This window comes from Pristiophorus japonicus, chromosome 1, assembly GCF_044704955.1.
Source record: "Pristiophorus japonicus isolate sPriJap1 chromosome 1, sPriJap1.hap1, whole genome shotgun sequence".
In the NCBI taxonomy this organism is placed as follows: Eukaryota; Metazoa; Chordata; class Chondrichthyes; family Pristiophoridae; genus Pristiophorus; species Pristiophorus japonicus.
Genome location: NC_091977.1, coordinates 96329884 through 96357660, shown reverse-complemented (window position 1 = coordinate 96357660; position 27777 = coordinate 96329884). Strand labels below are relative to the sequence as shown.

The window sequence follows — 27777 nt, the reverse complement described above, 5'->3', positions numbered from 1 at the left end:
TCGGGCTGGCGGGCCCTGTCGCAGAGGTGGTGTTGGGGCGGGCCAGTGAGGAGGCCCAGAGGTAAGGGCATCGGTGGCACGCGGGGTTAGGCGAGGTAAGGGCAGTGGCGGCGAGGCGAGGCCAGAGGTCAGGCAGCAGTGGGGCCCCGAGGTCAGCAGGATCGGCAGGTCCGGATTCTGGAACATTTTACGGATTCTGGATGACCCTGCCATCAAGCGGTCCAAGGTCCGGATTCCGGAACTCCGAATTTTAGATGCTGCACTTGTATACATGCCGCTTCCCTTCGATAGCTCAGTTGGTAGAGCGGAGGACTATAGTGGTATATGAAGCAAAGTCATCCTTAAGTCGCTGGTTCAATTCTGGCTCGAAGGAGCTAATGTTATATGGTAAGTGGAGCTGAGTCCACGGCCAGATCAGCCATGATCTTGTTGAATGGCGGAGCAGGCTCGAGGGGCTAGATGGCCTACTCCTGTTCCTAATTCTTATGTTCAATGATCTAGATCTGAATATAGGGAGTATGATTAAAAAGTTTGCAGATGACTCTAAAATTGGCTATGTGATTGATAATGAAGAGGAAAGTCATGGACTGCAGGAGGATATCAATCTACTGGTCAGGTGGGCAGAGCAGTGGCAAATGGAATTTAATTCGGAGAAGTGTGAGGTAATGCACTGGGGAGGGCTAATAAGGAAAAGATATACACATTAAGCAGTAGGCTATTTAGAACTGTAGGTGAACAAAGGGACCTTGGAGTGCTTGTCCACAGATCCCTGAAAGTAGCAGGCTAGGTGGATAAGGTCGTTAAGAAGGCATACGGAATGCATATCTTTACTGGCCGAGGCATAGAATACAAGAGCTGGGAGGTTATGCTTAAATTGTATAATAATTGTATAGTACTCCACAAGCTGGAGTACACTGCATGCAGTTCTGGTCGCCGTATTATAGGAAGGACGTGATTGCACTGGAGAGGGTGCAAAGATTTACTAGGATGCTGCCTGGAATGGAGAATCTTAGCTGTGAGGACAGATTGGATAGGCTGGGTGTGTTTTTATTGGCACAGAGGAGGCTGAGAGGAGACCTCATTGAGGTGTATAACATTTTGAGGGGTCTGGATAAAGTGGATAGCAAGGGCCTATTTCCCTTGGTGGAGGGGTCAATTACGAGGGGGCATAGTTTTAAGGTGGTTGGTGGAAGATTCAGAGGGGATTTGAGGGGAGGCTTCTTGACGCAAAGTGTTGTGGGAAACTGGAACTCACTGCCTGGAAGGGTGGCGCGTGCAGAAACCCTCACCACATTTAAAAGGTGCTTGGATGGGCACTTGAAGTGTTGTAACCTGCAGGGTTACGGACCTAGAGCTGGTAATTGGAATTAGACTGGATAATCTTTTGTTGGCTGGCGCAGATACGATGGTAAGCACTACAGGAAATCGAATACGGCCAGGATGATCTCCTGGACTAGTTTCAATTGCCTGGATGGGTCGGAGAGGAATTTTCCCAGATTTTTCCCCCAATTGGCCTGGGTTTTTATTTGTTTTTTGCCTCTCCCAGGAGATCACATGGCTCCAGTTGGTCTGGAGTGCAGAATGTTTCAGTGTAAGGGGGTGTCGCAGTTGTGTGAGGCAGACTGGTTGGGCCGGGTGCTCTTTACCTTTCCGCCATTGTTCATAGGTTTATATGTAATCTTTAGGGCTGCTGACCGAGGGCCATATGGCTCTTAGTCAGCTGGCGTGGACACAATGGGCCAAAATGTCCTCCTTCTGTGCTGTAGATTTCTATATTTCTATGTAACCTTAAACTGAGATACACAACAACGTAGTGATAACAGGCACGAATTTTAAAAAAGTTTTTTGTAAAGCATTTTCAGATGCAGTAGTATAGTTTGTGTGGGGCTGTGACCTATTAAAGATGAAATAAGCCACTAATTAAGTTTATAAACCCACTGTCAAATTATATAGGTTTATAAAATAGCAACTCCTGATTCTTTTGCGAAAGCACTTGATTTTTTTTTTAAAGAGTTTGTCTCTTGATTTATGAGAGGGTGGCGTTGGCATGTCGGTTAACTGTATTAATCAAATTGCATCAGGTTGCCACTCTTAAATGTATCAAGGAATATTTTTTAATGCAGCGTTTAAAAAAAATTATGTTCGAAAATGCTGCCCGATTACACTGGTTCATAAAAGATTTTACGTTCAGTGATATGTAAATGAATTTGAGCAGAAACCTGAGCAAAAAAAACACTTTCTAAAATTAGCACACCTTTGAGCGCAATTTACGGCCGGATCGCCAATTGCGCCCAAAGTGAATACTCCTGGCCAGTATATCACATTATACTTTATATAGTACAAAGCTCCTGTTGTTATAAAACACCATGGGGGTAATTTTAAACACCCCCCCACACTCCAAGGGCAGGTGGGGGAGGTGGCCGATGAGACGTGGGTTAAAAATTTAATTAAAACCAACCCGCCCACTTTCGGTTTTAATGGGGCAGGCAAGCAATCTGCTTTCAGGAGACAACTTGGTCAGTAGAATATTTTAAGGAGGCTGCGTGCCTCCATGTCTCCATTTTAACTCAAGTTTTATTTTTAACACCTGCAGGTGGAGAATCCCAGGCCTTGGGTATTCCCGCAGATAAAAGGTGAGAAGGGCCGGATCCATGAGATAAGTGTCGTTACAGCACTGCTTTTGGCCAGGTGGAGCAGGAGTGCTTCACCCAGCACACCAAGCATATCTTTTAAACACCATGCGATGGGATCCCTGCGATCAGCTGATCCCCCCCCCCCCCCAAACCCCGATGTCCCGATTCCAGCGCTCTCATTATGTCAGACAAATCCGACATCTGCTCCCGACTGCCTTCCAGCTCGACAGTCAGCCTGTCAATCCAGTTGGTTAAACAGGTCCTGCCATTAAATTTGGCAATACCTGTGGGAACCCCATACGTCTGGGTTTCCCATCCAAAAATCCTCCCCCCACCCTGCTCTAATCCCAGTTCGAGTTATTATCGGGCCCCATATCTTCTGATTCTGTGAACACCACTGGAGATCTGCTAGTTATTTTTAAAATTTCATGAACTTAACATATTTTTCACCATTTACAAATGGCTCCTCCGAAATTGCCCTCCACCCCATTTGGGGCGGATAATTCGAATTAAATGGCAAGAGGGTGTGCCAGGCTGCCTGTCGGTGGCCCGGCCGAACCAGCGACCGCCATTGTCGGATCGACTGCAGAGTCGGCCGACAAATGAAATAAAATAGCGGCCACGGCAGTGCGCCCGCTCCTTTAAGGACGGATGCGCCGCCCAGCCACTGGCAGCTCCCGCCGCGCGAAGCTGTCGGGGGGCATCGACCGACGGCGGCTGCGCTCCCGGGGAGGGGGCAATTACCCGCCGCGGAGCAGAAAAGACATCGCCACCGGTCAGTAAGGGGTCGGCGCACAGCCGACAATAGGTCGGAGTGCGGGACGGAAACAAGGGGCGCGGCAGAATCCTGTTTCCGCTGCCCCGGGCCCAGGGGCAATTCCGGATGGGTTACACCATCCGCCTGTCCACGGTTGGAAAGGTCTTCCCGTACCATTACCGAGGCGGCAACAGCCCTTAAAAAAAGCGGTCATTTCGCCCCTCTGGTCGTTTGCCTCACTGGGTCAAACACAAAAAACAGATTTGAGAGAGAATTAATTACCCCAATTTCCATGCTGTCTGTTTAATTTTTTTATCATTGAATTCTCATTTTCTTAAAAGATTGCAATATAATTTTGTTATGGCAGCATATAAATGAAATATAATCATTAACCACATCAAGGCTTAAACATTTTCTCGAGCAGTTGTTTACTTATTTCCAGCAGCCTGATTAGTGGTGATTTTAATCCAAGAAGCTTTATTTTTTTCTCCTGTGCAGTATGACTCATCCAAGGACACTCTTCCAAGGGGCAAGTTAAACAGCACAAGTGAGGCAGGTCTGGCAGCTGGTTGTCAGCCTGTACTCGAGTCAGGAACTGTGGTGTGAAGTTGGTTGCGTGTGAGGAAAAGTATGCTTTAGCATGTCTGCGACTAAAGTCGTCAGTCACTAGTTATTATCACTGATCAGTATTGCTCTTCAACCCACATATGCACTGTGATTTAAGCAATTGTAATAATATCTAATCAACAGGAGAACAGTGTCAAAGTGAAGGGGTTCTGAAACTGATCTAAGCATTATGCTCCATAAATAACTCAAATAAAGGTACTGCACCAATTAAGTTGCCATGGAGACTTGGTTCTTACCAGCTTGAGTAAGTTAAAAAGCTTCAAGTGAAACTAAATATTAATAGCTAGTCTTAATGAGGCAAACTAAAAGAGTCAACAAAAGATCCAATTATGAAATAAATGAGACAGAACAGCTGAGCTTTAGGATATTTATGTACTTTATGCCTACTTTCAATGTGCAGTTATTAAACAAAGATCTATTATATGACCATGTTATGTATTTTGGGGAAAAAACCCTGTAAAATTGCATTCATTTTAGTTGCAGCTGTAATTGTTGTATACTGTAGCAGTATGAAAAACTGAAAAGTCAAATTGGGCATGAGAACATTTGAAACAAATTAAAAATACAGCTCCATGATGGCTTAGTGGGAAAGGTACTGCCCCTGTCTAGATCTGCGCCATCCACCACATGACGACTCCAGATTGGATCTCCATAGGCGGTGGTTATACGAGTGTGCTATAATTGACCTCAGCAGCAATGGGTTAGGAAGGTGAAAATAAAACCAGTTAGGTTTTTCTTTCGTGATCACAAGCAAGTTAATATTGGCCTGGATTTTGCAGTAGGAATAACAGTGCAGCTGTCAGTGCTCACCATTTTTTATAGAGTAAATCGGACAGCAGCTTCCAGAGTCTGCACATGTGCAGTTAAATCCGGAAATCCGGAAGTTGCTGAGCAATTTACCTTGTTCCTCCAGAAACTTCGCTCCACCGCTCCTTGCCCCAGAGACTTGGCATTAAAACACATGAAGGGCGTGAAGTTGTGGTACATAGCCACTAGTTATCCACTAAACATACCTGAAAGAGTTAGGGCTGGTGCATTCAGGTGCAAGTGAATTTTTAACAGCAAAAGACAAGACTTAATTACAACCCCTCTGGCCCTGAAAATGTAACTTTACAAGTCTGGAGTCTCATTCCTTCAGAATTTAATTATTATTGGAGATTTAAAAAAAATTCAAATTCAAAAAATGTTTTTTTTACTTTTTCTTTGACTCTTATCTCTCTCTCTTGATCCCATCTTTCTTTCTCACACTTTATTTTGCTTTCTATACATGATTTTACTTTGACTTAAATATTCTAATTTATACTTCCTGGTTTAGACACTGCATGTCTCAGTGAAGATTCTTCAATCTGATTGGTTGAAGAGAGATGCATATGCTTGCCCTACTCACAAATGCCACAGATCTCCTGTAGAGGGCACCATGCTGAAATGGAGCTCTATAAACTGTAAGTTGCCACTCAAAAGCCCACAAAAAGTCTGTGGGCAGCTGCAAGTGTAATGAATGGTGAGCGTTGTTCCTTCACCGCTGACCACAAAGTCCAGGCCATTGATTTAAACCCCTTGAGGATTTCAGGCCAGCAAGGGAGAAGCAAAATGCACTTGCAGGTCTAACTTTCAGGCCTGGTGTGTTTTAACACCCAGGCCTCATCTGCATGCCAACGGTCAGCTGCCCATCCAAGATGGATAGAAAGCAGCAGCTGACCAGTGGAAGTTTGGGCCCAATAAAGGAAAGATTTCTACTTACCTTGGAGGGCTTCTCTGTCCTCAACAGCTGCTGATTCCCTCCATCTGGTGAGAAACTCGTGCTGGCTTCTCCGCTCAAGGTTGGGTTAATAAGCAATTGGGGTCCCATTGGCATAGTAGAACTCCAATTTGCATAAATTTACGAGGCTCCGATGGGCATCTCAGCTGCCTAAAATGTAGAGAGCATTTCAATTGTTGGCCAGTGGGAACAGGGCAGTAAGGCTGAAGGGTGTGGTGGATTAAAATCCCATACTATATGTGGGATGAAGACACTTGGCTATAATGTCTCATATGTTCCAACGCGAACTATAACATATCAAAATTAGCTGCTTGGCTGAGGCGCAAAAGGACGCTGGCACCTTGGAACAATCCTTAAGCATGGAAGAAAAATATGGAAAAAACCCTATGTAGTGGTTAGTCAACAATGATCCTTACTACTTTAGAAAAGTATAATAATTCAAATTTTATGCGGCTACTATTATTTAAAATATGTTAACAACTGATGAATATCAGTACTGGTACTGATCACTATTACCATCATTCTCTTAAACTCTAAACACTACTATCATGTACTTTAACTAATATGAGAAAAATTTGGTACCATATGTAGCTAGACACAATACAGAATATCTAAGCTAAAAATTAAACTTTAGTATTGCAATTATCAAGGAAGGAAGAAGTAACTTCTGTTCAATTTTGGAGTACCATTACAATGGGAACATAAAAATGACATGAAATGGAGAACAAAAACCTACCACTCGATAACCAAGTGATCACATCATCATTCTCCAATACCTCTCCTCCACTGTCCAGCTCGGTGGGACTGCCCTCTCTTGGTTCCACTCTTACCAATACAATCGTAGCTAGAGCATCTCCAGTAATGGCTTTTCTTCCCACTGTTAATTCTGGAGCCTCCCAAGGATCTATCCTTGAGTCCTTCCTCTTCCTCAACTACATGTTACCCCTTGGTGACTTCATCTGAACCTTCATGTACACTGATAACATTCAGCTTTACCACTCCACCACCTCTCTCAATCTCTCCACTGTCCCTTTTTTGTCAGACTGTTTGTCCGACATTCAGTCTTGGATAAGCAGCAATTTCCTCCAGTTGAACACTGGGAAGATAGGTCAACAACTTTGACCCTCGTTACAAACTCCAGTTCCATCTCCCTCCCCAGCCACTGTCTCAGGTTGAACCACTCTGTTCGCAACCACAGAGCCCTATTCATCCTCAAGCTAGGCATCTTGTTGAACCTGGATGACATTCAAACTTGGGCTGGTAAGTGGCAAGTAAAATTCACGTCACCCAAGTGCCAGGCACTAACTATCTCCAACAAGAGCCTAACCACTACCTCTTGACATTCAACGGCATTACCATCGCCAAATCCCCCACCATCAACATCCTGGCAGGTCACCATTGACCAGAAACTTAACTGGACCGCTACAAGAGCAGGTCAGAGGCTGGGTATTCTGCAGCAAGTGTCTCATCGCCTTTCCACCATCTACAAGGCACAAGTCAGGAGTGCGATGGAATACTCTCCACTTGCCTGGATGAGTGCAGTTCCAACAACACTCAAGAAGCTCAACACCATCAAGGACAAAGCAGCCCAATTGATTGGCACCTCATCCACCACCTTAAACATTCATTCCCTCCACCACCAGCACACTGTGGCTGCACTGTGTACCATCTACAAGATGTACTGCAGAACCTCACCAAGGCTTCTTCGACAGCTCCTCCCAAACCAGCAACTTCTACCACCAAGGACAAAGGCAGCAGGGAACACCATTAGCTCCAAGTTCCCCTCCAATTCATATACCATCCTGACTTGGAAATATATAGCCATTCCTTCATCGTCGCTGGGCCAAAATCCTGGAACTCCTTCCCTAACAGGACTGTGGGAGTACCTTCACCACACGGACTGCAGCGATTCATGAAGGCGGCTCACCACCATCTTCTCAAGGGCAATTATAAATGGGCAATAAATGCTGGCCTTTCCAGTGATGCCCACATCCCAGGAACAAATTAAAAAAACAGCTCCAGTTAATTAGATACCACGGAAAACATTTGCTCGGGCTTCCTGGATTTGACTAACTATCAGCTACATTCAAAAGATGTGCAATCATACACATTGCTGAGCAAATCATACAGTTTGTATTTGTTTAAATGTGACTTGGTTCCTCCCTCAGCTTTATGTTGCTTTAGGAGACAGCTGACAAATACATTTTTTTGGAGTTAGTCTGGGACACGTGTTTGACTGCAGCAGATTTTGAAACTCCCTTGGGCCGAAATTCGGCCTCCAGATAAGGCCTCTGGCTGCCTGAAAGCGACGGCCACGAGGCGGTGCGGAATGGCCACCGACTTGCGGTGGTCTGGCCGATGTTCGCAAAATTGACCTCGGGGCTTTTTGCTGCGGTAGGAGGATCCACCCCGCTCCTGCAGATGCGTCCTTAACGACGTCATCAGAGCGCGCACCGCAGTGGTTCCACCCTGATTGGAAAATTTATGTCCAAAATCTTCTGGCCGCCTGTCAGTGCCCCCGACAGTTTTTTGGCACAGTGCCAACCCAAGACCGCCAACGGACTTTAATGGCATGTTGCGTGTATCTCCATTTCTTTGGCCGAGAATTGTTCGGACTTCTCACAATTTTGTCAGTTGCCCTTTTCAGAGCGGTACTGAGTGTTAGTAGGCTAGGGTCCTCAATCTGTACAACACAGAGGCATCATTGTGGAGGTTGTGCTTGCGGAGGCAATGGGCTCAGGGATGGCAGCGGAACGCCTCCTGCACATTGTGCGCAACAGGGAGGCACTCAGGAGAAGGTGGCGCCGTCTCTAACGACTCCAGAGGCAGCGGGCAAGGAACGCAGTAGACATGGATGCCCAACATGAGAAGGCCATAGAAATGGCGACAGACCTCAACCCAGAGGTGGCAACCCAGGAAGGACCTGCCGTCAGGAGGGGGGGGGGGGGGGGGGGGGAGGTCAGGTACGCTGACCCCCCGCACCGGCTAGTGGGCAAAATTGAAAGGCGGCAGGATGTGCAGGAGGCAGATGCTTGCCGACAGCAGGCTGCAGAGGGCGAAGAGCAGCAAGAGCATGAGAGAGAAGGCAATGAGGCAGCTGCCATCGGAAGACCCGACCATAGACGTGGGGGGAGAAGGCCCTATCTGTAAGGGTCTACCTGCAGCAGTTTTCGTTAATGGACCTTATGAATGACCAATGTCTCCGTAGACTTCGATTCCGGAAGGACATCATCAGGGAGCTGTGCAATCTCCTGCAGCCAGACCTCCAGCCTTAGACAATGCTGAGGGCAGCTCAGAGCATCGCAAGCAAAGTGACCATAGCACTCAATTTCTATGCCACTGGCTCTTTCTAATCTGCTACAGCAGACATCTCATACATTTCTCAGTTCGCCGCGCATAGCTCCATCCGTTAAGTGACAGATGCTCTCTATAAGAGAAGGAGCGACTACATTTCCTTCCCGATGAGCAGGGAGAAGCAGTTGCAGCAGCAGACCGGATTTGTGTGCATTGTAGGCTTCCCCAGAGTTCAGGGTGCTATAGACTGCACCCATGTAGCATTGAGGACGCCACAAAACAATCCTGAGATGTTCACAAACCACAAGGGATTCCACTCCCTCAACGTGCAGCTGGTGTGCGACCACCATCGCAAACTCATGCCCGGTATCCTGGCAGCAGCCACGATGCTTTCACCCTGAACCAGACCTGTGTGCCCGGCGTGTTTGCTAGCCCAAACCAAGATTGCGGCTGGCTCCTTGGAGACAAGGGCTACCCACTATGCACTTGGTTGCTGACTCCCCTTCGCAACCCCAGGACTACTGCGCAGCAAGCCTACAATCACTCTCATTCAGCCACTAGGTGCTTAATTGAGCAATGGATCAGGATCCTTAAACAGAGGTTCCGTTGCCTGGATCGCTCTGGGGGAGTGTTGCAGCACTCGCCTGAGCGGGTCTCCCTATTCGTGGTGATAAGTTGCATGCTTCACAACCTGGCAATCATAAGGGCACAACCATTGGAGGACGAGCCACCAGTACCAGCTGAGGAGGAGGACCAGGAGGAGACGCAGGAGCACGACACGCTCGAGGAGGATGCACGGAGAAGAACCAGGATGCGGGGTCGGCGGCGATGCAGGAGGTGGCGTCGCCATCCAAACTCTGCAAGGGAAGTGCAAAACCCTGCTCGTTTCTGATGAGTTCATGGCCACTTCACCCTTCATCTTTTCATCTCTATGGCCAGCCCAATGAGGTCTTTCACACATCATTGCCCACAGTGAAATGAGAGACCTGCAGAGATATGAGAACACAAAATAAAGATTTATTACAGAAGAAATAAAAGGTAAAAAAAACACAATAATTTCTCACCCTTGTGCATCTCCTTATACCCTTATGCAAGCCTATTCTGAAACTACCCCGCAGTGTCTCCCCTGTGGCTGCATCAATGTTTTGGGAAGGCTGCTGTGTTTCAGGTGTTGAAACTGCAGATGTCCTTCTAGGACGCCCTCGACTAGCTCTGGCCCTGGAAGGGCCGGCTGCAGACTGGGTAGCACCCTCCTTGGTGCGTTCAGTCGGCTTTGGCTCGGACGACTCCATGCTTGTCGGCAATGGCTGGAGTGACAGGTCTGGGGTCAGGACTGCTGTGATCCTGAGAGATCGTATCATCACCCTGGTCCGAGGAGCTTTCACCAGTCCCCGGAGGCAGCACATCACCATCACCACCAATCTGGGGGAGCACAGGTCAGTGGTGTGGGGTGACACCGGAAGGTCAACCATGGACCGTGGTGGACCCAGCCGCGATGGCAGCTGTAAGATCTCGCGTGGCATCCAGCTGAGACTGCACGAGAGCAGACACAGTCTCGATGCCACCAGAGATGACAGCAGTAATACGCTTCGTGGCCTGTTGCTCAGAGTGCATGAGAGCATTCTGAGCTTCCAGGCTAGGGGCCATCCTCTCCAAAGCAGCACTCAGACATTCATTCCCTTGTGCCTGTGCTGTAATGGCAGCTGCCACATCCCCCACGAGTCATGTCATCACAGCTGGATCCGCACGGTCACTCTGGGAGTCCACCCTCGGCTGCACACTGGCAATGATGGGCTCCATGGTGTGCGAAGAGCTCTCCACAATGCGGGAGGCAGACTCCTCCAAGCTCCTGACCACTTGCGACAGGCTCTCGGGCACCCTTGCCATTGGCCTCCACACTTCTTTCATAAGCCCCAACATCGATGGGCATGTCTGAGTCCTCTGCAGCAGAACTTGCGTGCGAACTCACCCCCCCAGAGAGATGGCACCCAAGGTTGCCTTGGCCCTTCACCATGCTGCAGCCCGCTAGGATCCGGTGCAACACCCAGTGCAGACCCCTCTGCCATATCTAACTGACCCGACCGCGTACTCCCAGTATCTGAGCTGGCGTGTGAGAGTGTAGGAAGCAGTGACGCAGTGCTGCCAGCAGTGTCCCCCTCTTCCTCTGCCTCATCAGACATGGCGCCAACATATGGAGTTGCCTCTAGGGTATCGTCGTGGCTTGCGCTCCCAATGGCCTCTAGGGTGTCCTCATGGCTATGGCTGCCAGTGCCCTCAATGCTGTTGTCGTGGCTTTGGCTCACACTCGCATAAGCGGTCTCTTTGTGGCTTTGGTTCACATTTGGGATCTCATCTGCAATAATAAATGGCACAAGGGCTCCCGTGAGGGTGATGTAGGTCATTGCAGCATGCAGCCTGCAACTTGCACATTATCATAAGCAAACGTGCGGTAGGCGCTGGCACTTTCCGGGAGAGATGGCATTAAAGGAAGGCCGTCACTTACCGATGCTGTTCCCAGCAGGATCAGCACGACTGGCGGCCACAGGGAAGGCAACATGTGGGCCCACTAGCCTCTGAACCATTTCTTCAAGGTGAGTGAGCTGCTGGATCTCTGGCTCTCCACCACCAGTCCTCTTTGCTCAACACAGTTGTGATAAACCTTCGCCTGCAAAGGAAATACAGCCTGCTGAGTAACAGTGTCATGAGGCCTCAGCAATGAGTGCACAGGTGTGTGTCCATTACGTGCAGCTGTAACTCTTGACATGAAAGGGAGCCTCCATTGCGAGAATGCACACATATACAGGCCTCAATAATCAAATGCTGCTTCAGTGACTATATAGTGAAGGTTGTAAATAATAGGTGAAGGAGAGGCTCGCAGATGGAAGGTGAGGAGCTGGGGGAACATGTATTCACTTTCATCAGGTGAATTATGTCGTTGAGCCTTTTGGGGCATTGGGTCGTGGTGCGGTCATGAATGGAGGTCCCCAAGACCTCCACAGCGATCTCTCTCCAGACATTATTGAAGACAGCGTGAGTCGGTCTGCCTGTGTCGGGGTAGAGAACGCGCCTCCTTCCCTCCACAGCCTCGATGAGGGTCTCCAGTTCTGCGTCCGTAAATCTGCTGGCCCCCCTTGCTCTTGCTGCATTCGCCATGGGCTCGATTCAAACTGCTTCCCTGTTCGGGGCCTCGCTGCAAACCCTGCCCTGTAAGGCCAGGGAGCAGCTGGTTCATCAGCAGCAATTCAGCACCAGCCCAATCAGTCACTCCACACCCACACCGCTGAGAACAGCCGATTCCCACCACCAATACACACCGCTCCTTTTTTTCAGCAAAAAATGCTGAATTTCGCTCCAATGGTTGCCGCATCCATTGTAATGACCGGCAAAAAGCAGTAGGTGCACCCCGTTACGGACATTGGTGAATTTTTACCCCCTTATATCTTGTGACTGAATTAAAGGGATCATTACAAGCGCTTCATTTTTGTCACAGTTACTCTCTATCTATCTCCTTGTTACTTTCCCCCTTCCTCTGTTTCTTGCTGTTTTCTTAATGTGGTTTTGTTACTCCCACTCTATATGTGTTTTGTTTCTCCGTCTTACTCTTTTTCTGTGTGTGTTATTCTCCCTTTTCTCTTTATTTTTGTTAATTTGTCTCCGGGTCTCTGTTCTGTTCTCCTACTGTCTTGTTTCGCTTGTTACTTGCCCCTTTTTTTCCCTCTTTGTTGGTCCCTTTCTGGGACAAGTGTCACAGGAGAGAGTAAGCTATGACTGGCTGGAGGCAGCACTGAGTAAAGAACTGCAAGAGGGAAGAGGGTAGCAGGGGACCGATTGGTGGACCGAGTCCTGGACAGCAGGAAGATAAATAGTAATCACCAAAAGCATGCATTGTTCATATCAACAGGATGCTGTACCAGGGCTTGCGGTGCTGGGCAAGAGTGTGGTTATCTGGTAGCAGAGGAAAGTCTATCTGGAGTCAAAGCTGCTGATTTTGCCCGAGAGTGAAAAAGCTGTAGGGAGTGATTGAAAGCGATCAGATGTTCATGGATATTTTGTGATTTTTTTTGTGAATTATTGACTTTTTTTATGTGTAGTTTATTTTAGGGGTATATAGTAGGATCAGTGAGGAACTGTCATAATGGTTATATTCCTAGCTATAGCAGCTTTCTCTCTCATCATCATAGGCAGTCCCTCGGAATCGAGGAAGACTTGCTTCCACTCTTAACATGAGTTCTTAAGTGGCTGAACAGTCCAATAGGAGAACCACAGTCTCTGCCACAGGTGGGACAGATAGTTGTTGAGGGAAGGGGTGGGTGGGACTGGTTTGCCGCACGCTCTTTCCGCTGCCTACGCTTGAAGGGCATGTAGCACAGTGGTTCTGTTACTGGGCTAGTAATACAGAGGCCTGGACTAATGATCCACAGACGCAAGTTCAAATTCTACCACGGCAGCTGGGGAATTTAAATTCAGTTAATTAAATAAATCTGGAATAAAAAGCTAGTATTTCCTGGAAGGAAATCTGTCGTCCTAACCTGGTCTGACCTATATGTGACTCCAGACCCACAGCAATGTGGTTGACTCTTAACTGCCCTCTGAAATGGCCTAGCAAGCCACTCAGTTACATAAAACCACAATGGAAGATAATAGTAAGAATAAAATCGACCTCGGCACCAGCTTCGGACATGACAAAGGCACACCCAGTTGACCCTGCAAAGTCCTCCTCACTAACATCTTGTGCCAAAATTGGGAGAGCTGTACTACAGACAAGTCAAGCAACAGCTTGACATAGTCATACTCACAGAATCATACCTTTCAACCAACATCCCAGACTCCTCCATCACCATCTCTGGGTATGCCCTCTTCCACCGGGAGGGCCTAGGAATTCTCAATATTGACTCCAGACCCCACAAAGTCATGGCTTCAGGTGAAATATGGGCAAGGAAACCGAAGCATACAATATAAGAGCAGAGAGGTTATGCTACAACTGTATAAAACGCTAGTTATGCCACAGATAGAGTACTGTGTACAGTTCTGGTCACCTCATTACAGGAAAGATATGATTGCAATGGAGCGGGTACAGAGAGGATATTGCCAGCACTGGAGAATTTTAGCTGTGGAGGAAAGATTGGATAGAGGTTGTTTTCTTTGGAACAGAGGAGGCTGAGGGGAGACTTAATTCAGGTGTATAAAATTACAAGGGACCTAGAGTGGATAGGAAGGACCCATTTCCCTTAGCAGAGAGGTCAATAACCAGGGAGCATAGATTTAAAGTAATTGGTAGAAGGATTAGAGGGGAGTGGAGAAGAACTTTTTTCACCCAGAGGCTGCTGGGGGTCTGGAACTCTCTGCCTGAAAACGTGGTCGAGGCAGAAACCGTTATCGCATTTAAAAAGTACTTGGATATGCACTTGAGGTGCCGTAACCTACAAAGCTATGTACCAAGACCTGGAAAGTGGGATTATCCTGGATAGCTCTTTTTCGACAGTGCAGACACGATGGGCCGAATGGCCTTCTTCTATGCCATATATTTTTATGATTCTATGACTTTACTTACTGAAACCATTGTCTCTATTGTGTACTACAGAGATGATACTACATAATACAAAGTAAACTTAGCACATAAATCCACGGTAGTCAGGTAATGACAATTGTCAGAAAACAAGCCAGCTTGTAAATTGTACCAAGTCAATTCAATCCATTGCTGCTTAACTAGACAACAAATTGCAATTATATAGAGTCTTTAACATAGAAAAACATGTCACGGTGTTTCACGGAGGAAAATAATAAAATAAAAAAGAATGCCATAAGGAGGAGATATTAGTTGGAGTGAGTTGAGTTGAGCCAAGCTGAGTTTTCTTTTTATTCCTTCACGGGATATGGGCATCCCTGGCAAGGCCTACATTTATTGCCCATCCCGAATTGCAATTGAAAAGGTGGTGGTGAGCCACCTTATTGAACCGCTACAATCCATGTGGTGAAGCTACAGCCACAGTGCTGACTTTGTTGTAGCGGTTTGGTACAACTGAGTGGCTTGCGAGGCAATTTCAGAGGGCAGTTAAGTGTCAACCACATTGCTGTGGGCCTGGAGTCACATACAGGCAAGACTGGGCAAAGACGGCAGATTTCATTCACTAAATGGCATTAGTGAACGAGTTGGGTTTTTCTGACAATCCGGTAGTTTCATGGTCATCATAGAAGTTTAGAGCACGGAAGGAGGCCAGTTTGGCTCATCGTGTCCGCGCCGAAAATTACTGATTACTGATACCAGGTTTAAATTCCAGATTTATTTAATCAACTGAATTTAAATTTCTAGCTGTCCTGGTGGGTCTTGAACTCGTGTCTTCGGATTATTCATAACAACTATGCTACCGTACCCCTAAATTGAGCCAGTTGAAACTTTCAAACAGATGTAGATTAGGCTAGTTAGCTCCCACAATTAGAAAAATAACAAAAGGAAAAGAATACTATGTACATAAAAGCTAATTACAAAACAATAGCTGTGACAATTTTTTTCATTTGAGGATCTGGTTATTTAACAGCATATGTATATTTATTATATTACTATTATATATTTGTATGTTTAACATTGGTCAATAAATTCATTTAATAAAGTTACTACCATTGTTTCCACCGTGAGGCCTGAGCCATTTTAAAGCCCGATTCTCATTTGCATGCTACCGGTGAAGGGGAGGGTTGCAGACAGGAAACGATCACAGGTGGGCCTTGCACAGACTGAAATTCTTTTGTCCAGGAAGACCATTTTCTCTTTCCCCTGGGCCATAAAGAAAGTTTAAATATCTTCAACTGTCGCTTTAAGGACCTCTGGTAAGGCCACTCAAGAATACCAACAACAACAACAGGGTAGATGCAGGAAGGATGTTTCCTCTGTCTGGGGAGTCTAGAACCAGGACTCACAGTCTCAGAATAAAGCGTCTGCCATTTAGGACTGAGATAAGGAGAAATTTCTTCACTCAGAGGGTGGTAAATCTTTGGAACTCTCTACCCCGGAGGGCTGTGGAGGCTCAGTCGTTGAGTATATTTAAGACAGATCGATAGATTTTTGAATAGTAACGGTATCAAGGGATATGGGGATAATGCAGGCAAATGAAGTTGAGGTATAAGATTAACCGTGATTTTATTGAATGGCAGAGCAGGCTCGAGGGGCCGAAGGGCCTACTCCTGCTCCTATTATGTTCTTATGTAACAACAACTTGTATTTATATACCGCCTTTAACGTAGTAAAACGTCCTTAGGCACTTCATAAGAGCATTATCAAACAAAATTTGACACCAAGCCACATAAGGAGATATTAGGGCTGATGGTCAAGGAGGTGGGTTTTAAGTAGTGTCTTAAATGAGAAAAGAGAGGCAGAAAGGTGCAGAGGTTTAGGGAGGGAATTCCAGAGCTTAGGGCCATGGCAGCTGAAGCCAATTGTGGAGCGATTAAAATCAGGAATGCCCAAGAGCCCAGAATTGGAGGAGTGCAGATATCTCAGAGGGTTGGAGGAGGTTACAAAGTTTGGGAGGGAATTGAAAACAAGGATGGTAATTTTAAAGTCGAGGCATTGCTCGACCGGGAACCAATGTAGGTCAGAGAGGACATAGTGATGGGTGAACCGGACTTGGTGTGAGTCAGAAGATGGGCAGCAGAGTTTTGGATGAGCTCAAGTAAATAATAAAAGAACATAAGAAAAAGGAGCAGGAGTAGGCCATTTGGCCCCTAGGGCCTGCTCCGCCATTCAATAAGATCGTGGCTGATCTGATCCTGGCCTCAACTCCACTTCCCTGCCTGCTCCCCATAACCCTTAACTTACTTATCATTCAAAAATCTGTCTATCTCCACCTTAAATATGTTCAATGACCCAGCCTCCACAGCTCCCTGGGGTGGAGAATTCCAAAGATTCAGGACCCTCTGAGAGAAGAAATTCCTTCTCAATTCTGTCTTAAATGGGCAACCCCTTATTCTGAAACTAAGCCCCATGAGGGGAAACATCCTCTCTGCATCTACTCTGTCAAGCCCCCTCAGAATCTTATATGTTTCAATAAGATCATCTCTCATTCTTCTAAACTCCAATGAATATAGGCCCAACCTTTCTTCATATGACAACCCCTTCATCTCAGGAATCAACCTCATGAACCTTCTCTGATCTGCCTCCAATGCAAGTACATTCTTCCTAAAATACAGAGACCAAAACTGTACACAGTTACTCCAGGTGTGGTCTTACCAACGCCCTGTATAGTTGGAGCAGGACTTCCCTGCTTTTATGCTCCATCCTCCTTGCAATAAAGGCCGACATTCCATTTGCCTTCCTGATTATTTGCTGTGCCTGCAAAGTAACTTTGTGTTTCATGTACAAGAATCCCCAGATCCCTTTGTACTGCAGCAATTTGTAATCTCTCTCCATTTAAATAATCATTTGCTGTTTTATTTTTCCTACCAAAGTGGATAACCTCACATTTTCCCACATTATACTCTATCTGCCAAATTTTTGCCCACTCACTGAGCTTATATACATCCCTTTGTAGATTTTTTACGGCCTCCTCACAACTTGCTTTCCCACATATCTTTGCATCATCAGTAAACTTGGCTACATTACACTCGGTCCTTTCATCCAAGTCATTAATATAAATTGTAAATAGTTGAGGCCCCAGCACGGATCCCTATCGCACCCCACTAGTTACAGTTTGCCAACCTGAAAATGACCCATTTATCCTAACTCTCTGTTTTACATAGAAACATAGAAAATAGGCGCAGGAGTAGGCCATTCGGCCCTTTGAGCCTGCACCACAATTCAATGAGTTCATGGCTGAACATGCAACTTCAGTACCCCATTCCTGCTTTCTCGCCATACCCCTTGATCCCCCGAGTAGTAAGGACTTCATCTAACTCCTTCTTGAATATATTTAGTGAATTGGCCTCAACAACTTTCTGTGGTAGAGAATTCCACAGGTTCACCACTCTCTGGGTGAAGAAGTTTCTCCTCATCTCAGTCCTAAATGGCTTACCCCTTATCCTTAAACTGTGACCCCTGGTTCTGGACTTCCCAAACATTGGGAACATTCTTCCTGCATCTAACTTGTCTGAACCCATCAGAATTTTAAACGTTTCTATGAGGTCCCCTCTCATTCTTCTGAACTCGAGTGAATACAAGCCCAGTTGATCCAGTCTTTCTTGATAGGTCAGTCCCGCCATCCCGGGAATCAGTCTGGTGAACCTTCGCTGCACTCCCTCAATAGCAAGAATGTCCTTCCTCAAGTTAGGAGACCAAAACTGTACACAATACTCCAGGTGTGGCCTCACCAAGGCCCTGTACAACTGTAGCAACACCTCCCTGCCCATGTACTCAAATCCCCTCGCTATGAAGGCCAACATGCCATTTGCTTTCTTAACCGCCTGCTGTACATGCATGCCAACCTTCAATGACTGATGTACCATGACACCCAGGTCTCGTTGCACCTCCCCTTTGCCTAATCTGTCACCATTCAGATAATAGTCTGTCTCTCTGTTTTTACCACCAAAGTGGATAACCTCACATTTATCCACATTATACTTCATCTGCCATGCATTTGCCCACTCACCTAACCTATCCAAGTCACTCTGCAGCCTCATAGAATCCTCCTCGCAACCTCCTCCTGCCACCCAACTTAGTGTCATCCGCAAATTTGGAGATACTACATTTAATCCCCTCGTCTAACTCATTAATGCACAGTGTAAACAGTTGGGGCCCCAGCACAGAACCTTGCGGTACCCCACTTGTCATTGCCTGCCATTCTAAAAAGTACCCATTTACTCCGACTCTTTGCTTCCTGTCTGACAACCAGTTCTCAATCCATGTCAGCACACTACCCCCAATCCCATGTGCTTTAACTTTGCACATTAATCTCTTGTGTGGGACCTTGTCAAAAGCCTTCTGAAAGTCCAAATATACCACATCAACTGGTTCTCCCTTGTCCACTCTACTGGAAACATCCTCAAAAAATTCCAGAAGATTTGTCAAGCATGATTTCCCTTTCACAAATCCATGCTGACTTGGACCTATCATGTCACCTCTTTCCAAATGCGCTGCTATGACATCCTTAATAATTGATTCCATCATTTTACCCACTACTGAGGTCAGGCTGACCGGTCTATAATTCCCTGTTTTCTCTCTCCCTCCTTTTTTAAAAAGTGGGGTTACATTGGCTACCCTCAACTCGATAGGAACTGATCCAGAGTCAATGGAATGTTGGAAAATGACTGTCAATGTATCCGCTATTTCCAAGGCCACCTCCTTAAGTACTCTGGGATGCAGTCCATCAGGCCCTGGGGATTTATCGGCCTTCAATCCCATCAATTTCCCCAACACAATTTCCCGACTAATAAGGATTTCCCTCAGTTCCTCCTCCTTACTAGACCCTCTGACCCCTTTTATAACCGGAAGGTTGTTTGTGTCCTCCTTAGTGAATACCAAACCAAAGTACTTGTTCAATTGGTCTGCCATTTCTTTGTTCCCCGTTATGACTTCCCCTGATTCTGACTGCAGGGGACCTACGTTTGTCTTTACTAACCTTTTTCTCTTTACATATCTATAGAAACTTTTGCAATCCGTCTTAATGTTCCCTGCAAGCTTCTTCTCGTACTCCATTTTCCCTGCCCTAATCAAACCCTTTGTCCTCCTCTGCTGAGTTCTAAATTTCTCCCAGTCCCCGGGTTCGCTGCTATTTCTGGCCAATTTGTATGCCACTTCCTTGGCTTTAATACTATTCCTGATTTCCCTTGATAGCCACGGTTGAGCCACCTTCCCTTTTTTAATTTTACGCCAGACAGGAGGAGGAATGTACAATTGTTGTAGTTCCTCCATGCGGTCTCTAAATGTCTGCCATTGCCCATCCACAGTCAACCCCTTAAGTATAATTCGCCAATCTATCCTAGCCAATTCACGCCTCATACCTTCAAAGTTAGCCTTCTTTAAGTTCTGGACCATGGTCTCTGAATTAACTGTTTCATTCTCCATCCTAATGCAGAACTCCACCATATTATGGTCATTCTTCCCCAAGGGGCCTCGAACAACGAGATTGCTAATTAATCCTCTCTCACTACACAACACCCAGTCGAAGATGGCCTCCCCCCTATTTGGTTCCTCGACATACTGGTCGAGAAAAACATTCCTTATGCACTTCAGGAAATCCTCCTCCACCGTATTGCTTCCAGTTTGGTTAGCCCAATCTATGTGCATATTAAAGTCACCCATTATAACTGCGGCACCTTTATTGCATGCACCCCCAATTTCCTGTTTGATGCCCTCCCCAACATCACTACTACTGTTTGGAGGTCTGTACACAACTCCCACTAACGTTTTTTGCCCTTTGGTGTTCTGCAGCTCTACCCATATAGATTCCACATCATCCAAGCTAATGTCCTTCCTAACTATTGCATTAATCTCCTCTTTAAACAGCAATGCTACCCCACCTCCTTTTCCTTTTATTCTATCCTTCCTGAATGTTGAATACCCCTGGATGTTGAGTTCCCAGCCCTGATCATCCTGGAGCCACGTCTCTGTAATCCCAATCACATCATATTTGTTAACATCTATTTGCACAGTTAATTCATCCACCTTATTATGGATACTCCTTGCATTAAGACACAAAGCCTTCAGGCTTGTTTTTTTTAAACACCCTTTGTCCTTTTAGAATTTTGCTGTACAGTGGCCCTTTTTGTTCTTTGCCTTGGGTTTCTCTGCCCTCCACTTTTCCTCATCTCCTTTCTGTCTTTTGCTTTTGTCTCCTTTTTGTTTCCCTCTGTCTCCCTGCATTGGTTCCCATCCCCCTGCAATATTAGTTTAACTCCTCCCCAACAGCACGAGCAAACACTCCCCCTAGGACATTGGTTCCGTCCTGCCCAGGTGCAGACCGTCCGGTTTGTACTGGTCTCACCTCCCCCAGAACCGGTTCCAATGCCCCAGGAATTTGAATCCCTCCCTGCTGCACCACTGCTCAAGCCACGTATTCATCTGCGCTATCCTGCGATTCCTACTCTGACTAGCACGTGGCACTGGTAGCAATCCCGAGATTACTACTTTTGAGGTCCTACTTTTTAATTTAGCTCCTAGCTCCTTAAATTCGTCTTGTAGGACCTCATCCCTTTTTTTATCTATGTCGTTGGTACCAATGTGCACCACGACAACTGGCTGTTCTCCATCCCTTTTTAGAATGTCCTGCACCCGCTCCGAGACATCCTTGACCCTTGCACCAGGGAGGCAACATACCATCCTGGAGTCTTGGTTGCGGCTGCAGAAACGCCTATCTATTCGCCTTACAATTGAATCCCCTATTACTATTGCTCTCCCACTCTTTTTCCTGCCCTCCTGTGCAACAGAGCCAGCCACGGTGCCATGAACTTGGCTGCTGCTGCCCTCCCCTGATGAATCATCCCCCTCAACAGTACTCAAAGCAGTGTATCTGTTTTGCAGGGGGATGACCACAGGGGACCCCTGCACTATCTTCCTTGCACTACTCTTCCTGCTGGTCTTCCATTCCCTAGCTGGCTGTGGACCCTTCACCTGCGGTACGACCAACTTGCTACACGTGCTACTCACATCATTCTCAGCATCGTGGATGCTCCAGAGTGAATCCACCCTCAGCTCCAATTCCGCAACGCGGTCCGTCAGGAGCTGGAGGCGGATACACTTTCCGCACACATAGTCATCAGGGACACCGGAAGTGCATATCACGTGACCGAGCTTCCCTGCCATGACTTAACCCTTAGATACACTTAAATTGGCAACAACAATGTTAAAAGTTACTGACTGATATAAAAAAGAAAGAAAAAGAAAAGCTACTCACCAATCACCTCAATCAACATAACAAAAATAGATTATCTGGTCATTATCACATTGCTGTTTGTGGGAGCTTGCTGTGCGCATATTGGCTGTCGCGTTTCCCACATTACAACATAGACTACACTCCAAAAGTACTTCATTGGCTGTAAAGCGCTTTGAGACGTTGGTGGTCGTGAAATGCGCTATATAAATACAAGTATTTCTATCTTTTGGAATGAGCATCAGGAAATCACAAGTAGGCAAACAATAGGTAGCAGAAAGAAAAACCAGCAGCAGGATATTGTAAGCGTGCGAGGAAGAAAATCAGAAGCAATGGCATGGCACGGTCAGTGAGTAGTGAGGACCAAATGAGAGCAAGTCTGAAGGGGGAAAGAGGAAATTATTTTCTCTATGGGACTACACCCATATTGTTTGCAATTATAGCCTCATTTTAAGAACATAAGAAATAGGAACAGGAATAGGCCATAAGGCTCCTTGAGCCTGCTCCGCCATTCAATAAGATCATGGCTGATCTGATCATGGACTCAGCTCCACTTCCCCGCCCGCTCCCCATAATCCCTTATTCCCTTATCGTTCAAGAAACTGTCCATTTCTGTCTTAAATTTATTCAATGACCCAGCTTCCACAGCTCTCTGAGGCAGCGAATTCCACAGATTCACAACCCTCAGAGAAGAAATTTCTCCTCATCTCAGATCTAAATGGGCGGCTCCTTATTCTAAGATCATGCCCTCTAGTTCTAGTCTCCCCCACCAGTGGAAACATTCTCTCTGCATCCATCTTGTCAAGCCCCCTCATAATCTTATACGTTTCTATAAGATCACCTCTCATTCTTCTGAATTCCAATGAGTAGAGGGCCAATCTACTCAACCTTTCCTCATAAGTCAACACCCTCATCTCCGGGATCAACCAAGTGAAACTTTTTTGAACTGCCTCCACAGCAAGTATCTCCTTTCGTAAATATGGAAACCAAAATTGCATGTACTATTCCTGGTGTGGCCTCACCAATACCCTGTACAACTGTAACAAGACTTCCCTGCTTTTATACTCCATCCCCTTTGCAATAAAGGCCAAGATTCCATTGGCCTTCCTGATCACTTGCTGTACCTGCATACAAACCTTTTGTGTTTCTTGCACCAGGCCCCCCAGATCCCGCTGTACTGCAGCACTTTGACCTCACACTTTCCAACATCATACTCCATCTGCCAAATTCTTGCCCACTCACTTTGCCTGTCTATGTCCTCCTGCAGCCTCTTTATGTCCTCCGCACACATTATCCTTCCTCCCATCTTTGTATCGTCAGCAAACTTGGCTACATTACACTCAGTCCCCTCTTCCAAGTCGTTAATATAGATTGTAAAGAGTTGGGATCCCAGCACTGATCCCTGTGGCACCCCACTAGTTACTGATTGCCAACCAGAGAATGAACCAATTATCCCGACTCTCTGTTTTCTGTTTGTCAGCCAATCTTCTATCCATGCTAATATATTACCCCCAACCCCGTGAACTTTTATCTTGTGCAGTAACCTTTGTGTGGCACCTTGTCAAATGTCTTCTGGAAGTCCAAATACACCACATCCACTGGTTCCCCGTTATCTACCCTGTTCGTTACATCCTCAAAGAATTCCAGCAAATTTGTCAAACATGACTTCCCTTTCATAAATCCATGCTGACTTTGCCTGACCAAATTTTGCTTTTCCAAATGTCCTATTACTGTTTCTTTAATAATGGACTCCAACATTTCCCCAACCACATTTTGCACTGGATAAAGTTCACATATGTCACAGATGAATAACTCCTCCCACTCAATGATGTCAGCAGTGCAAAAAAGTCATCGAAAACACAAAAGGATTTTTAAGATTAGTCAGACACAGACAGAGTCAATCCAACACTCCCAGCAGCCAGTTACAGACTGAAAGAGCAAGGGTTCAGATCAACTACCCTCCCTCTGGTTAGAAAATCACACAAGTTGCATGTGAACCTATATGAACAAAACTAACCAAAAAGTGAAACCACTAGGATGACAATATTAAATTGAATATTTCCAAGAACCTGCTTAAGATTGTACCTTTAAAAATGTTAATCAATTAGATTACCACATACATGAAATATGAGTTTTGAATCAAATGATTTGTTGATAAAAATTTCAAACTATAAACTCTGAATTTTAAGATTGGTTGTTTCAATCGGAACAGAGAGGAGAGGAGCCACCTTCATCACTGCATTCAAAAAATGGCACATCAGTACTTGCCCTATATCAGTATTCTGGACACTGAGAATCTGTTAAAGAAGTCAAACATAAGAACATAAGAAATAGGAGCAGGACTATGCCATACAGCCCCTCGAGCCTACTCCGCCATTTAATAAGATCATGGCTGATCTAATCATGGACTCAGCTCCACTTCCCCGCCTGCTCCCCATAACCCCTTATCATTTAAGAAACTGTCTATTTCTGTCTTAAATTTATTCAATGTCCCAGCTTCCACAGCTCTCTGAGGCAGCGAATTCCACAACCCTCTGAGAGAAGAAATTTCTCCTCATCTCTGTTTTAAATGGCGGCCCCTTATACTAAGATCATGCCCTCTAATTCTAGTCTCCCCCATTAGTGGAAACATCCTTTCTGCATCCACCTTGTCAAGCCCCCTCATAATCTTGTATGTTTCGATAAGATCACCTCTCATTCTTCTGAATTCCAAAGAGTAGAGGCCCAACCTACTCAACCTTTCCTCATAAGTCAACCCCCTCATCCCCGGAATCAACCTAGTGAACCTTCTCTGAACTGCCTCCAAAGCAAGTATATCCTTTCGTAAATATGGAAACCAAAACTGCACACAGTATTCCAGGTGTGGCCTCACCAATACCTTATATAGCTGTAGCAAGACTTCCCTGCTTTTATACTCCACCCACTTTGCAATAAAGGCCATTGGCCTTCCTGATCACTTGCTGTATCTGCATACTATCCTTTTGTGTTTCATGTAGAAGTATCCCCAGGTCCCGCTGTACTGCGGCACTTTGCAATCTTTCTCCATTTAAATAATAACTTACTCCTTGATTTTTTTTTGCCAAAGTGCATGACCTCACACTTTCCAACATTATACTCATCTGCCAAATTTTTGCCCATTCACTTAACCTTTTGCAGAATTTTTGTGTTCTCCTCACACATTGCTTTTCCTCCCATCTTTGTATCATCAACAAACTTGGCTACGTTACTCAGTCCCTTCTTCCAAGTTATTTACATAAATAGCGATCATGTTAGCCATCTTTCTTCTAAGTTGGCCAGTGATGTCTTGGGGCTCAAAAAACTGAGTTTAATTGGTTCACAGTATGATGCTACCATTTTGACAAAGAGTTCTATAGATGATTGCTAAGTTTGAACCCACGGCAGCTCCTGGAAATATTCCTTTAACTACAGTCCTTATTTAGGCTTGGTTTCCGGTATGAGCAAAACAGCTTTCGTCAACTCTCATGAGACCCATTCCTGAACTCCCAATATGCAAGGCATGCCAAAATAATAATTTATATTTAAAATCAAGTATTTAGTAAACTGGAGACTGTTCATTTTAACAACTAAATTATTTTAATGAACATACAAATAGGAATATAGGAACAGGAGTAGGCCATTTAGCATCTCTAGTCTGTTCCGCAATTCAATGAGATCATGGCGGATCTGCAACCAACTCTATGGGCCCAAATTTACCCAGGAGTTGCTCTGTTTTTTTTTGGAGCAACTTGATTTTTCTGGAGTATCTTAAAAATCCCCATTCTGCACATTTAATTTGTGCCAGTGTAAGTGAGTTAGTTAGGGTTTTTTTAAAGTTTACTTTTTTTTTCAAAAGAGGGCATTACCAGCCACCTACGCCCGTTTTGGCCACTTAAGCCAGTTTGGACACTAATAGTTGCTCCAAACTAACTTAGGCCAGCGTATGTGGCCACTTGTGGCCGCACAGAAAACCCTTGAAGAGTCAAGAAATCAACGCAGGTAGGTACTTAATGACTTGACTAAAGAATCTGAATAGGATCAAACAGCTGTACAGGACATATGACAAACTTCGCAAAGTTAATTTACTATACAACAGAAACATTCATGGAAGCTTAAAATACAAAAATAAAAGAAGAGACAAAACATATTTACATAATTTTTTCAAAATATCCAAATAAAAAATAAAAGTACCACCTGCTCGTAGGAAAGTTTTTTCATCAACAGGGTTAAGGAAAGTCTCAAGTAAGCTCATTAAAATTACTGACTACACAGTTATCACACCCTCTCAAAACTCTCCTCTCTCCTCCCCCCGGATCAAAACTCTCCTCCACCACCACCCCCCCTGATCAAAAGTCTCCCGGCACCAACCTGTTTCTTGTAGCCCTCAGCGCGGGAAGGCCGCGGCCTGCCTGTGCGGCAGGCCACTCGGCCCAGGATAGGAGCGGGGCGCATTGGGTCCCACGCTACAGGCACGCATCATCACAATCATGGGAGGAGCTACTGCGCATGCGTGAACACTCTACTGCGCATGCAGACAGCTGCCGGCACTCTTTTAGGCACAGGGCCCCAGCTCCGCCCCCCACCCCATCCAATGGACTTGCCACGCCACGCCAAACTCCGGGAGAGTCGGCAGAGGGGCCAGAATCCCGGGACACCTTTTTGGCGCCGTTTGGATCGTAGGAAGTCGGTGTATCTCATGCGAGTGCAGCGAAAAAACGGGAGGGCCAAATTTGGGTCCTATATACCTGCCTTTGTCCCATATCTCTTTATACCTTTGGTTAATCAAATCTATCAATCTCAGATTTAAAATTAACAATTGATCTGGCATTAATTGCCGTTTGCAAAAGAGAGTTTTCTAATTTTACTCCTGAAAGGTCTGGCTCTAATTTTTAGACAATAACCCCTAGTCCTAGACTCACCAACAATCAGAAATAATTTCTCACTATCTATCCTATCTGTTCCCCTTAATAGCTTGAAAACTTTGATCAAATCAACCCATAACCTTGTAAGTTCCAGGGAATACAACCCTAGTTTGTGTAATTTTGCCTCGTAATTTAACTCTTGGAGTCCAGGCATTATTCTGGTAAACCTACGCTGCACTCTCTCCAAGGCCAATATATCCTTCCTAAGGTGTGATGTCCAGAACTGCTCACGATACTCCAGATGTGATCTAACCAGGGCTTTGTACAGCTGAAGCATGACTTTTACCCCCTTGTATTTTAACCCTCCAGCTATAAAGACCAGCATTCTATTAGCCTTTTTGATTATTTTCTGTACCTGTTTATGACATTTTAATGATCTATTTACCTGGACCCCAAGTCTCTTTGGACCTCCACTTAAAAAAAAGCTTTTCACCATTTAGAAAGTGCCCTGTTCTATTATTTTTAGGTCCAAAGATGATACCAGAAATCTGAGGGTATACAACTCTTTTTGGGGGACAAAAATAAACATTAAATCAAGTGCCCCCCGATCTGGGAGACACTCCAAATATGTTCAGGCCCTTTTTTGTGTTTTTATTTTGTATTTTTTCGTAGGGTTTTTTTTTTGGGCACTAAAATCATGATTTTTACAAGTGCCCCCTATAAAAGGGGAGGGGGACACTAAAACCGGCAATTAAAACAAATTAAACTTTAAAACATATAAAATCAAATTAAAATTTGGTTGCCGGGGGTAACGATGCACTCCAGTCCCTCCGGCGCCCACCTCTCGCGGAAGGCCGCGAGCGTACCGGTGGACACCGCGTGCTCCATCTCCAAGGACACCCTGGCGCGGATGTACGCGCGGAAGAGAGGCAGGCAGTCAGGCTGAACAACCCCCTCAACCGCCCGCTGCCTCGACCAGCTGATGGCACCCTTGGCCATGCCCAGCAGCAGTCCTACGAGGAGGCCCTCGGACCTACCCGCTCCCCTCCGCACA

The 27777-nt window shown here is 45.8% G+C and overlaps 1 protein-coding gene and 1 non-coding gene across 5 annotated transcripts in view; one reads left to right on the top strand and one right to left on the bottom strand.

Moving 5' to 3' along the window:
* LOC139264746 (guanine nucleotide-binding protein G(I)/G(S)/G(O) subunit gamma-7) overlaps window positions 1-27777 on the bottom strand; it is a 446997-nt gene that overhangs the window by 410607 nt on the left and 8613 nt on the right. The gene's annotated exons all lie outside the window — the stretch shown is intronic.
* trnay-aua (transfer RNA tyrosine (anticodon AUA)) lies at window positions 282-373 on the top strand. The gene is given in 2 exon segments: window positions 282-318; window positions 338-373. It is a non-coding gene; the product is annotated as a tRNA-Tyr (tRNA).